Source organism: Sorex fumeus, unplaced genomic scaffold (genome assembly GCF_029834395.1).
Source record: "Sorex fumeus unplaced genomic scaffold, SorFum_2.1 ptg000114l, whole genome shotgun sequence".
In the NCBI taxonomy this organism is placed as follows: Eukaryota; Metazoa; Chordata; class Mammalia; order Eulipotyphla; family Soricidae; genus Sorex; species Sorex fumeus.
Window position 1 is genome coordinate 3297856 of NW_026606171.1, and position 13784 is coordinate 3311639.

Below are 13784 nucleotides of genomic sequence, written 5' to 3' on the forward strand. Positions count from 1 at the left end.
TTACTTGGACATTCATCAGTGGTGTAACGAAAGCCTTCCTGGAATGCAGATTCAGAGTATTTCCAGATTCACAGTGAATGAATGGAAATTTCTGTAGTAGAGATTCCAATGATTTCTGAACGCTGGGTTGTGTGGACAGGAAAATGAAGAGCTGACTAGGTTTGACTGGATTGCCAATTGAACAGCAAGGCTGTGAGTGTGAACAGCCACTGAAAACCAGCATTGGATTACCTGGTCATTCACCAGTGTTGTTAGGAAAATCTGCCTGGTGTGGAGAGTCAGAGGAATTCCAGATTCGCAGGGAACGAATGGAACATTCTGAAGTGGAGATAAGAATGATTTCTGAAGGCTCGGTGTGTGGAAGGAAAATCAAGAGCTAACCAGCGTTCACTGGATAGCCAATTGAACAGCACGGCTGCGAGTGTTAACACGCAGCTGAAACCAGCCTTGGGTTGCTTGGACATTCACCAGTGGTGAAACGAAAACCTGCTGGGAGTGGAGAACAAGATGAATTCAAGATTCGCCTGAATGAATGAAACATTCTGTAGTGTAGATTGCAATGGTTTCTGAGGTTTGTATTGTCTGAACTGGAAAAAGAAGAACTCACCAGTGTTGAGTCGCTAGACCGTGAACAGCACGGGTTCGAGTGTGAATAGACCGCTGAAAACCATCATTGCGTTACTTGAACATTCAGCAGTGGTGCAATGAAAACCTGCCGGGAGTGGAGATTCAGATGAATTCCAGATTCGCAGTGAATGAATGGAACATTCTCTAGTGGTGATTCCAATGATTTCTGAAGGCTGGGTTTTGTGGACACGAAAATGTAGAGCTGAACAGGGTGGAATGGAGAGCCAAATGAACAGCACGTCTCGTAGTAAGAACAGGCCACTGAAAACCAGCTTTGGCTTAATTGGACATTCACAAGTGGTGTAACGAAAACCTGACGGGAGTTGAGAATTAGATGAATTTCAGATTTGCCGTCAATGAATGGAACATTCTGTGGAGGAGATACCAATTGTTTCTGAAGTTTGGGTTATGTGGACAGGAAAATGGAGCTGAAGAGGGTTGAGTGGATAGCAAATTGAACAGCACGGCTGAGAGTATGAGCAGGCCACTTAAAACCAGCATTGGCTTACTTGGATATTTACCAGTGGTGTCACGAAAACCTGCCGGGAGTGGAGATTCAGATGAATTCCAGATTCGCTGTGAATGAATGGAACATTCTGTAGTGGAGATAACAATGATTTCTCCAGTCTCTGTGGTGTGGACAGGAAAATGTAGAGCTGGCCAGGGTTGAGTGGATAGCCAATTGAACAGCACCACTGCGCTTGTGAAGAAAACACTTAAAACATTGGGTTACTTGGACATTCAACAGTGGTGTAACGAAAACCTGCCGGGAGTGGAGGTTCAGAGGAATTCCAGATTCGCAGTGAATGAATGGAACATTCTCTAGTGGAGATTCCAACGATTTCTGAAGGCTGGGTCGTGTGGAAGGAAAATCAAGAACTAATCAGGATTTAGTGGAAAGCCAATTGTATAGCATGGCTGCGAGTGTGAACATGCAGCTGAAAACCAGCATTGGGTTACTTGGACATTCATCAGTGGTGTAAGGAAAACCTGCATGGAGTGGAGAGTCAGTTGAATTCCACATTCGCAGTGAATGAATGGAACATTCTGTAGAGGAGATTCCAATGATTTCTAAAGCCTGTGTTGTGTGGACAGGAAAATGAAGAGCTGACCAGGCTTGAATCGATAGCCAAGTAAACAGCAGGGCTGCGAATATGAACAGGCCGCTGAAAACCAGCATTGGGTTACTTGGACATTCAACAGTGGTGTAATGAAAACCTGCGTGGAGTTGAGAGTCAGATGAATTCCAGATTCGCAGTGAATGAATGGAACATTCTGTAGTGGAGATAACAAAGATTTCTGAAGGCTGGTAGTGTGGTGGGACAATGAAGAGCTGAACAGGGTGGAGTGAATTGTCAATTAAACAGCACGGCTGCGAGTATGAACAGGCCTCTGAAAACCAGCATTGGCTTACTTGGACATTCACAAGTGGTGTAATGTTAACCAGGCGGGAGTGGAGAATCAGATAAACTCCAGACTCGCAGTGAATGAATGGAACATTCTGTAGTGGAGATTGCAATGATTTCTGAAATCTGGATTGTGGGGACACGAAAATGAAGAGCTGACCAGTGTTGAGTGGATAGCCTGTAAAAAGCCTCGGCTTCGAATGTGAACAGACCACTGAAAACCAGTATTGCATTACTTCGACTTTCAGTAGTGGTGTAACGAAAGCCTGCGTGGAGTGCAGATTCAGATGAATTCCAGATTCCCAGTGAATGAATGGAACATCCTGTAGTGGAGATTACAATGATTTCTGAAGGCTGGGTTGTGTGCACAGGAAAATGAGGAGCAAAACAGGTTGAGTGGATAGCCAATTGAACAGCACGACTGCGAACATGAACAGGCCTCTGAAAACCAGCATTGTTTTACTTGGACATTCACAAGTGGTGTAAGATAAATCTGCAGGTAGTGGAGATTCAGTTGAATTCCAGATTCGCAGTGAATGAATGGAACATTCTGTACTGGAGATTGCAATGATTTCTCAAGTCTGGATTGTTTGGACATGAAAATGAAGAGCTGACCACAGTTGTGTGGATACCCAGTAAAAAGCAGGGCTTAGAGTGTGAACAGACCGCTGAAAACCAGCATTGTGTTACTTGGACATTCATAAGTGGTGTAATGAAAGCCTACCTGGAGTGCAGATTCAGATGAATTCCAGATTGGCAGTGAATGAATGGAACATTCTGTACTGGCGATTCCAATGATTTCTGAAGTCTGATATTGTGGAAAAGAAAATGAAAGGCTGACCAGGTTTGAGTGGATAGACAATTGAACAGCACACTGCGAGTGTGAAAAGGCGGCTGAAAACCAGCATTGGATTACTTGGTCATTCACCAGTGCTGTAATGAAAACCTGCCTGGAGCGGAGAGTCAGATGAATTGCAGAATCGCAGTGAATGAATGGAACAGTCTGTAGTGGAGAGCCCAATGATTTCTGAAGGCTGGTTTGTGTGGAGAGGAAAATGAAGAGCTGACCAATATTGAGTGGATAGCCCATTGAACAGCACTTCTGCGAGTTGAACATGCCTCTGAAAACCAGTATTGAGTTACTTGGACATTCACCAGTGGCGTAACGAAAACCTGCCAGGAGTGGAGGTTCAGATGAATTCCAGATTCGCAGTGAATGAATGGAACATTCTCTAGTGGTGATTCCAATGATTTCTGAAGGCTGGGTTTTGTGGACACGAAAATGTAGAGCTGAACAGGGTGGAGTGGATAGCCAAATGAACAGCACGTCTCTTAGTATGAACAGGCCACTGAAAACCAGCATTGGCTTACTTGGACATTCACAAGTGGTGTAACGATAACCCGCCGGGAGTTGAGAGTCAGATGAATTTAAGATTCGCAGTGAATGAACGGAACATTCTGTGGAGGAGATACCAATTATTTCTGAAGGTTGGGTTATGAGGACAGGAAAATGTAGAGCTGAATAGGGTTGGGTGGATAGCAAATTGAACAGCACGGCTGAGTGTGTTAGCAGGCGGCTTAAAACCAGCATTGTCTTCCTTGGACATTTACCAGTGGTGTCACGAAAACCTTCCAGGAGTGGAGACTCTGATGAATTCCAGATTCGCGTGATTGAATGGAACATTCTGTAGTGGTGATTGCCAACATTTAGGAATCTGGATAGTCTGGACAGGATATTGAAGAGCTGACCGATATTGAGTGGATAGCCAATGAACAGCACGGTTTCGAGTGTGAACAGACCACTAAGAAGCAGCATTGCATTACTTGGACATTCATCAGTGGTGTAACGAAAGCCTTCCTGGAATGCAGATTCAGAGTATTTCCAGATTCACAGTGAATGAATGGAAATTTCTGTAGTAGAGATTCCAATGATTTCTGAACGCTGGGTTGTGTGGACAGGAAAATGAAGAGCTGACTAGGTTTGACTGGATTGCCAATTGAACAGCAAGGCTGTGAGTGTGAACAGCCGCTGAAAACCAGCATTGGATTACCTGGTCATTCACCAGTGTTGTTAGGAAAATCTGCCTGGTGTGGAGAGTCAGAGGAATTCCAGATTCGCAGGGAACGAATGGAACATTCTGAAGTGGAGATAAGAATGATTTCTGAAGGCTCGGTGTGTGGAAGGAAAATCAAGAGCTAACCAGCGTTCACTGGATAGCCAATTGAACAGCACGGCTGCGAGTGTTAACACGCAGCTGAAACCAGCCTTGGGTTGCTTGGACATTCACCAGTGGTGAAACGAAAACCTGCTGGGAGTGGAGAACAAGATGAATTCAAGATTCGCGTGAATGAATGAAACATTCTGTAGTGTAGATTGCAATGGTTTCTGAGGTTTGTATTTTCTGAACTGGAAAAAGAAGAACTCACCAGTGTTGAGTCGCTAGACCGTGAACAGCACGGGTTCGAGTGTGAATAGACCGCTGAAAACCATCATTGCGTTACTTGAACATTCAGCAGTGGTGCAATGAAAACCTGCCGGGAGTGGAGATTCAGATGAATTCCAGATTCGCAGTGAATGAATGGAACATTCTCTAGTGGTGATTCCAATGATTTCTGAAGGCTGGGTTTTGTGGACACGAAAATGTAGAGCTGAACAGGGTGGAATGGATAGCCAAATGAACAGCACGTCTCGTAGTAAGAACAGGCCACTGAAAACCAGCTTTGGCTTAATTGGACATTCACAAGTGGTGTAACGAAAACCTGACGGGAGTTGAGAATTAGATGAATTTCAGATTTGCCGTCAATGAATGGAACATTCTGTGGAGGAGATACCAATTGTTTCTGAAGTTTGGGTTATGTGGACAGGAAAATGGAGCTGAAGAGGGTTGAGTGGATAGCAAATTGAACAGCACGGCTGAGAGTATGAGCAGGCCACTTAAAACCAGCATTGGCTTACTTGGATATTTACCAGTGGTGTCACGAAAACCTGCCGGGAGTGGAGATTCAGATGAATTCCAGATTCGCTGTGAATGAATGGAACATTCTGTAGTGGAGATAACAATGATTTCTCCAGTCTCTGTGGTGTGGACAGGAAAATGTAGAGCTGGCCAGGGTTGAGTGGATAGCCAATTGAACAGCACCACTGCGCTTGTGAAGAAAACACTTAAAACATTGGGTTACTTGGACATTCAACAGTGGTGTAACGAAAACCTGCCGGGAGTGGAGGTTCAGAGGAATTCCAGATTCGCAGTGAATGAATGGAACATTCTCTAGTGGAGATTCCAACGATTTCTGAAGGCTGGGTCGTGTGGAAGGAAAATCAAGAACTAATCAGGATTTAGTGGAAAGCCAATTGTATAGCATGGCTGCGAGTGTGAACATGCAGCTGAAAACCAGCATTGGGTTACTTGGACATTCATCAGTGGTGTAAGGAAAACCTGCATGGAGTGGAGAGTCAGTTGAATTCCACATTCGCAGTGAATGAATGGAACATTCTGTAGAGGAGATTCCAATGATTTCTGAAGCCTGTGTTGTGTGGACAGGAAAATGAAGAGCTGACCAGGCTTGAATCGATAGCCAAGTAAACAGCAGGGCTGCGAATATGAACAGGCCGCTGAAAACCAGCATTGGGTTACTTGGACATTCAACAGTGGTGTAATGAAAACCTGCGTGGAGTTGAGAGTCAGATGAATTCCAGATTCGCAGTGAATGAATGGAACATTCTGTAGTGGAGATAACAAAGATTTCTGAAGGCTGGTAGTGTGGTGGGACAATGAAGAGCTGAACAGGGTGGAGTGAATTGTCAATTAAACAGCACGGCTGCGAGTATGAACAGGCCTCTGAAAACCAGCATTGGCTTACTTGGACATTCACAAGTGGTGTAATGTTAACCAGGCGGGAGTGGAGAATCAGATAAACTCCAGACTCGCAGTGAATGAATGGAACATTCTGTAGTGGAGATTGCAATGATTTCTGAAATCTGGATTGTGGGGACACGAAAATGAAGAGCTGACCAGTGTTGAGTGGATAGCCTGTAAAAAGCCTCGGCTTCGAATGTGAACAGACCACTGAAAACCAGTATTGCATTACTTCGACTTTCAGTAGTGGTGTAACGAAAGCCTGCGTGGAGTGCAGATTCAGATGAATTCCAGATTCCCAGTGAATGAATGGAACATCCTGTAGTGGAGATTACAATGATTTCTGAAGGCTGGGTTGTGTGCACAGGAAAATGAGGAGCAAAACAGGTTGAGTGGATAGCCAATTGAACAGCACGACTGCGAACATGAACAGGCCTCTGAAAACCAGCATTGTTTTACTTGGACATTCACAAGTGGTGTAAGATAAATCTGCAGGTAGTGGAGATTCAGTTGAATTCCAGATTCGCAGTGAATGAATGGAACATTCTGTACTGGAGATTGCAATGATTTCTCAAGTCTGGATTGTTTGGACATGAAAATGAAGAGCTGACCACAGTTGTGTGGATACCCAGTAAAAAGCAGGGCTTAGAGTGTGAACAGACCGCTGAAAACCAGCATTGTGTTACTTGGACATTCATAAGTGGTGTAATGAAAGCCTACCTGGAGTGCAGATTCAGATGAATTCCAGATTGGCAGTGAATGAATGGAACATTCTGTACTGGCGATTCCAATGATTTCTGAAGTCTGATATTGTGGAAAAGAAAATGAAAGGCTGACCAGGTTTGAGTGGATAGACAATTGAACAGCACACTGCGAGTGTGAAAAGGCGGCTGAAAACCAGCATTGGATTACTTGGTCATTCACCAGTGCTGTAATGAAAACCTGCCTGGAGCGGAGAGTCAGATGAATTGCAGAATCGCAGTGAATGAATGGAACAGTCTGTAGTGGAGAGCCCAATGATTTCTGAAGGCTGGTTTGTGTGGAGAGGAAAATGAAGAGCTGACCAATATTGAGTGGATAGCCCATTGAACAGCACTTCTGCGAGTTGAACATGCCTCTGAAAACCAGTATTGAGTTACGTGGACATTCACCAGTGGCGTAACGAAAACCTGCCAGGAGTGGAGGTTCAGAGGAATTCCAGATTCGCAGTGAATGAATGGAACATTCTCTAGTGGTGATTCCAATGATTTCTGAAGGCTGGGTTTTGTGGACACGAAAATGTAGAGCTGAACAGGGTGGAGTGGATAGCCAAATGAACAGCACGTCTCTTAGTATGAACAGGCCACTGAAAACCAGCATTGGCTTACTTGGACATTCACAAGTGGTGTAACGATAACCCGCCGGGAGTTGAGAGTCAGATGAATTTAAGATTCGCAGTGAATGAACGGAACATTCTGTGGAGGAGATACCAATTATTTCTGAAGGTTGGGTTATGAGGACAGGAAAATGTAGAGCTGAATAGGGTTGGGTGGATAGCAAATTGAACAGCACGGCTGAGTGTGTTAGCAGGCGGCTTAAAACCAGCATTGTCTTCCTTGGACATTTACCAGTGGTGTCACGAAAACCTTCCAGGAGTGGAGACTCTGATGAATTCCAGATTCGCGTGATTGAATGGAACATTCTGTAGTGGTGATTGCCAACATTTAGGAATCTGGATAGTCTGGACAGGATATTGAAGAGCTGACCGATATTGAGTGGATAGCCAATGAACAGCACGGTTTCGAGTGTGAACAGACCACTAAGAAGCAGCATTGCATTACTTGGACATTCATCAGTGGTGTAACGAAAGCCTTCCTGGAATGCAGATTCAGAGTATTTCCAGATTCACAGTGAATGAATGGAAATTTCTGTAGTAGAGATTCCAATGATTTCTGAACGCTGGGTTGTGTGGACAGGAAAATGAAGAGCTGACTAGGTTTGACTGGATTGCCAATTGAACAGCAAGGCTGTGAGTGTGAACAGCCGCTGAAAACCAGCATTGGATTACCTGGCCATTCACCAGTGTTGTTAGGAAAATCTGCCTGGTGTGGAGAGTCAGAGGAATTCCAGATTCGCAGGGAACGAATGGAACATTCTGAAGTGGAGATAAGAATGATTTCTGACGGCTCGGTGTGTGGAAGGAAAATCAAGAGCTAACCAGCGTTCACTGGATAGCCAATTGAACAGCACGGCTGCGAGTGTTAACACGCAGCTGAAACCAGCCTTGGGTTGCTTGGACATTCACCAGTGGTGAAACGAAAACCTGCTGGGAGTGGAGAACAAGATGAATTCAAGATTCGCCTGAATGAATGAAACATTCTGTAGTGTAGATTGCAATGGTTTCTGAGGTTTGTATTGTCTGAACTGGAAAAAGAAGAACTCACCAGTGTTGAGTCGCTAGACCGTGAACAGCACGGGTTCGAGTGTGAATAGACCGCTGAAAACCATCATTGCGTTACTTGAACATTCAGCAGTGGTGCAATGAAAACCTGCCGGGAGTGGAGATTCAGATGAATTCCAGATTCGCAGTGAATGAATGGAACATTCTCTAGTGGTGATTCCAATGATTTCTGAAGGCTGGGTTTTGTGGACACGAAAATGTAGAGCTGAACAGGGTGGAATGGATAGCCAAATGAACAGCACGTCTCGTAGTAAGAACAGGCCACTGAAAACCAGCTTTGGCTTAATTGGACATTCACAAGTGGTGTAACGAAAACCTGACGGGAGTTGAGAATTAGATGAATTTCAGATTTGCCGTCAATGAATGGAACATTCTGTGGAGGAGATACCAATTGTTTCTGAAGTTTGGGTTATGTGGACAGGAAAATGGAGCTGAAGAGGGTTGAGTGGATAGCAAATTGAACAGCACGGCTGAGAGTATGAGCAGGCCACTTAAAACCAGCATTGGCTTACTTGGATATTTACCAGTGGTGTCACGAAAACCTGCCGGGAGTGGAGATTCAGATGAATTCCAGATTCGCTGTGAATGAATGGAACATTCTGTAGTGGAGATAACAATGATTTCTCCAGTCTCTGTGGTGTGGACAGGAAAATGTAGAGCTGGCCAGGGTTGAGTGGATAGCCAATTGAACAGCACCACTGCGCTTGTGAAGAAAACACTTAAAACATTGGGTTACTTGGACATTCAACAGTGGTGTAACGAAAACCTGCCGGGAGTGGAGGTTCAGAGGAATTCCAGATTCGCAGTGAATGAATGGAACATTCTCTAGTGGAGATTCCAACGATTTCTGAAGGCTGGGTCGTGTGGAAGGAAAATCAAGAACTAATCAGGATTTAGTGGAAAGCCAATTGTATAGCATGGCTGCGAGTGTGAACATGCAGCTGAAAACCAGCATTGGGTTACTTGGACATTCATCAGTGGTGTAAGGAAAACCTGCATGGAGTGGAGAGTCAGTTGAATTCCACATTCGCAGTGAATGAATGGAACATTCTGTAGAGGAGATTCCAATGATTTCTGAAGCCTGTGTTGTGTGGACAGGAAAATGAAGAGCTGACCAGGCTTGAATCGATAGCCAAGTAAACAGCAGGGCTGCGAATATGAACAGGCCGCTGAAAACCAGCATTGGGTTACTTGGACATTCAACAGTGGTGTAATGAAAACCTGCGTGGAGTTGAGAGTCAGATGAATTCCAGATTCGCAGTGAATGAATGGAACATTCTGTAGTGGAGATAACAAAGATTTCTGAAGGCTGGTAGTGTGGTGGGACAATGAAGAGCTGAACAGGGTGGAGTGAATTGTCAATTAAACAGCACGGCTGCGAGTATGAACAGGCCTCTGAAAACCAGCATTGGCTTACTTGGACATTCACAAGTGGTGTAATGTTAACCAGGCGGGAGTGGAGAATCAGATAAACTCCAGACTCGCAGTGAATGAATGGAACATTCTGTAGTGGAGATTGCAATGATTTCTGAAATCTGGATTGTGGGGACACGAAAATGAAGAGCTGACCAGTGTTGAGTGGATAGCCTGTAAAAAGCCTCGGCTTCGAATGTGAACAGACCACTGAAAACCAGTATTGCATTACTTCGACTTTCAGCAGTGGTGTAACGAAAGCCTGCGTGGAGTGCAGATTCAGATGAATTCCAGATTCCCAGTGAATGAATGGAACATCCTGTAGTGGAGATTACAATGATTTCTGAAGGCTGGGTTGTGTGCACAGGAAAATGAGGAGCAAAACAGGTTGAGTGGATAGCCAATTGAACAGCACGACTGCGAACATGAACAGGCCTCTGAAAACCAGCATTGTTTTACTTGGACATTCACAAGTGGTGTAAGATAAATCTGCAGGTAGTGGAGATTCAGTTGAATTCCAGATTCGCAGTGAATGAATGGAACATTCTGTACTGGAGATTGCAATGATTTCTCAAGTCTGGATTGTTTGGACATGAAAATGAAGAGCTGACCACAGTTGTGTGGATACCCAGTAAAAAGCAGGGCTTAGAGTGTGAACAGACCGCTGAAAACCAGCATTGTGTTACTTGGACATTCATAAGTGGTGTAATGAAAGCCTACCTGGAGTGCAGATTCAGATGAATTCCAGATTGGCAGTGAATGAATGGAACATTCTGTACTGGCGATTCCAATGATTTCTGAAGTCTGATATTGTGGAAAAGAAAATGAAAGGCTGACCAGGTTTGAGTGGATAGACAATTGAACAGCACACTGCGAGTGTGAAAAGGCGGCTGAAAACCAGCATTGGATTACTTGGTCATTCACCAGTGCTGTAATGAAAACCTGCCTGGAGCGGAGAGTCAGATGAATTGCAGAATCGCAGTGAATGAATGGAACAGTCTGTAGTGGAGAGCCCAATGATTTCTGAAGGCTGGTTTGTGTGGAGAGGAAAATGAAGAGCTGACCAATATTGAGTGGATAGCCCATTGAACAGCACTTCTGCGAGTTGAACATGCCTCTGAAAACCAGTATTGAGTTACGTGGACATTCACCAGTGGCGTAACGAAAACCTGCCAGGAGTGGAGGTTCAGAGGAATTCCAGATTCGCAGTGAATGAATGGAACATTCTCTAGTGGTGATTCCAATGATTTCTGAAGGCTGGGTTTTGTGGACACGAAAATGTAGAGCTGAACAGGGTGGAGTGGATAGCCAAATGAACAGCACGTCTCTTAGTATGAACAGGCCACTGAAAACCAGCATTGGCTTACTTGGACATTCACAAGTGGTGTAACGATAACCCGCCGGGAGTTGAGAGTCAGATGAATTTAAGATTCGCAGTGAATGAACGGAACATTCTGTGGAGGAGATACCAATTATTTCTGAAGGTTGGGTTATGAGGACAGGAAAATGTAGAGCTGAATAGGGTTGGGTGGATAGCAAATTGAACAGCACGGCTGAGTGTGTTAGCAGGCGGCTTAAAACCAGCATTGTCTTCCTTGGACATTTACCAGTGGTGTCACGAAAACCTTCCAGGAGTGGAGACTCTGATGAATTCCAGATTCGCGTGATTGAATGGAACATTCTGTAGTGGTGATTGCCAACATTTAGGAATCTGGATAGTCTGGACAGGATATTGAAGAGCTGACCGATATTGAGTGGATAGCCAATGAACAGCACGGTTTCGAGTGTGAACAGACCACTAAGAAGCAGCATTGCATTACTTGGACATTCATCAGTGGTGTAACGAAAGCCTTCCTGGAATGCAGATTCAGAGTATTTCCAGATTCACAGTGAATGAATGGAAATTTCTGTAGTAGAGATTCCAATGATTTCTGAACGCTGGGTTGTGTGGACAGGAAAATGAAGAGCTGACTAGGTTTGACTGGATTGCCAATTGAACAGCAAGGCTGTGAGTGTGAACAGCCGCTGAAAACCAGCATTGGATTACCTGGCCATTCACCAGTGTTGTTAGGAAAATCTGCCTGGTGTGGAGAGTCAGAGGAATTCCAGATTCGCAGGGAACGAATGGAACATTCTGAAGTGGAGATAAGAATGATTTCTGACGGCTCGGTGTGTGGAAGGAAAATCAAGAGCTAACCAGCGTTCACTGGATAGCCAATTGAACAGCACGGCTGCGAGTGTTAACACGCAGCTGAAACCAGCCTTGGGTTGCTTGGACATTCACCAGTGGTGAAACGAAAACCTGCTGGGAGTGGAGAACAAGATGAATTCAAGATTCGCCTGAATGAATGAAACATTCTGTAGTGTAGATTGCAATGGTTTCTGAGGTTTGTATTGTCTGAACTGGAAAAAGAAGAACTCACCAGTGTTGAGTCGCTAGACCGTGAACAGCACGGGTTCGAGTGTGAATAGACCGCTGAAAACCATCATTGCGTTACTTGAACATTCAGCAGTGGTGCAATGAAAACCTGCCGGGAGTGGAGATTCAGATGAATTCCAGATTCGCAGTGAATGAATGGAACATTCTCTAGTGGTGATTCCAATGATTTCTGAAGGCTGGGTTTTGTGGACACGAAAATGTAGAGCTGAACAGGGTGGAATGGATAGCCAAATGAACAGCACGTCTCGTAGTAAGAACAGGCCACTGAAAACCAGCTTTGGCTTAATTGGACATTCACAAGTGGTGTAACGAAAACCTGACGGGAGTTGAGAATTAGATGAATTTCAGATTTGCCGTCAATGAATGGAACATTCTGTGGAGGAGATACCAATTGTTTCTGAAGTTTGGGTTATGTGGACAGGAAAATGGAGCTGAAGAGGGTTGAGTGGATAGCAAATTGAACAGCACGGCTGAGAGTATGAGCAGGCCACTTAAAACCAGCATTGGCTTACTTGGATATTTACCAGTGGTGTCACGAAAACCTGCCGGGAGTGGAGATTCAGATGAATTCCAGATTCGCTGTGAATGAATGGAACATTCTGTAGTGGAGATAACAATGATTTCTCCAGTCTCTGTGGTGTGGACAGGAAAATGTAGAGCTGGCCAGGGTTGAGTGGATAGCCAATTGAACAGCACCACTGCGCTTGTGAAGAAAACACTTAAAACATTGGGTTACTTGGACATTCAACAGTGGTGTAACGAAAACCTGCCGGGAGTGGAGGTTCAGAGGAATTCCAGATTCGCAGTGAATGAATGGAACATTCTCTAGTGGAGATTCCAACGATTTCTGAAGGCTGTGTCGTGTGGAAGGAAAATCAAGAACTAATCAGGATTTAGTGGAAAGCCAATTGTATAGCATGGCTGCGAGTGTGAACATGCAGCTGAAAACCAGCATTGGGTTACTTGGACATTCATCAGTGGTGTAAGGAAAACCTGCATGGAGTGGAGAGTCAGTTGAATTCCACATTCGCAGTGAATGAATGGAACATTCTGTAGAGGAGATTCCAATGATTTCTGAAGCCTGTGTTGTGTGGACAGGAAAATGAAGAGCTGACCAGGCTTGAATCGATAGCCAAGTAAACAGCAGGGCTGCGAATATGAACAGGCCGCTGAAAACCAGCATTGGGTTACTTGGACATTCAACAGTGGTGTAATGAAAACCTGCGTGGAGTTGAGAGTCAGATGAATTCCAGATTCGCAGTGAATGAATGGAACATTCTGTAGTGGAGATAACAAAGATTTCTGAAGGCTGGTAGTGTGGTGGGACAATGAAGAGCTGAACAGGGTGGAGTGAATTGTCAATTAAACAGCACGGCTGCGAGTATGAACAGGCCTCTGAAAACCAGCATTGGCTTACTTGGACATTCACAAGTGGTGTAATGTTAACCAGGCGGGAGTGGAGAATCAGATAAACTCCAGACTCGCAGTGAATGAATGGAACATTCTGTAGTGGAGATTGCAATGATTTCTGAAATCTGGATTGTGGGGACACGAAAATGAAAGCTGACCAGTGTTGAGTGGATATCCTGTATAAAGCCTCG